Source organism: Plasmopara halstedii (genome assembly GCF_900000015.1).
Source record: "Plasmopara halstedii genome assembly, contig: Scaffold_1651, whole genome shotgun sequence".
NCBI lineage: Eukaryota > Oomycota > Peronosporomycetes > Peronosporales > Peronosporaceae > Plasmopara > Plasmopara halstedii.
Window position 1 is genome coordinate 1,007,801 of NW_020188562.1, and position 304 is coordinate 1,008,104.

Here is a 304-nt window from a genome sequence, read left to right on the forward strand (position 1 = left end):
ATTTTTTTGATCGGCTATTGAGGAATTTTAAATAGTAAGCTATTTAGTTATTTCGCATCAAAATTCTATTTTGAAAATCAAATTTTAATTGCACACATGAAACATTGGGTCGAAAACCCTTTTTTTCGGTGAAAATAAAATGTATTACCGTACTTCACACTGACCTACTTTTGAAAGGTGATTTTGTTAATATTGAAGGTGGTCAAAAATGAACCGAAATTGTGATTATTTTGTTAAGTTTTTAGTGCACCTTTTCAAAATTGTTGACGGTCGAAACAAGGGTTAAAAACGATGAAACTGTTCT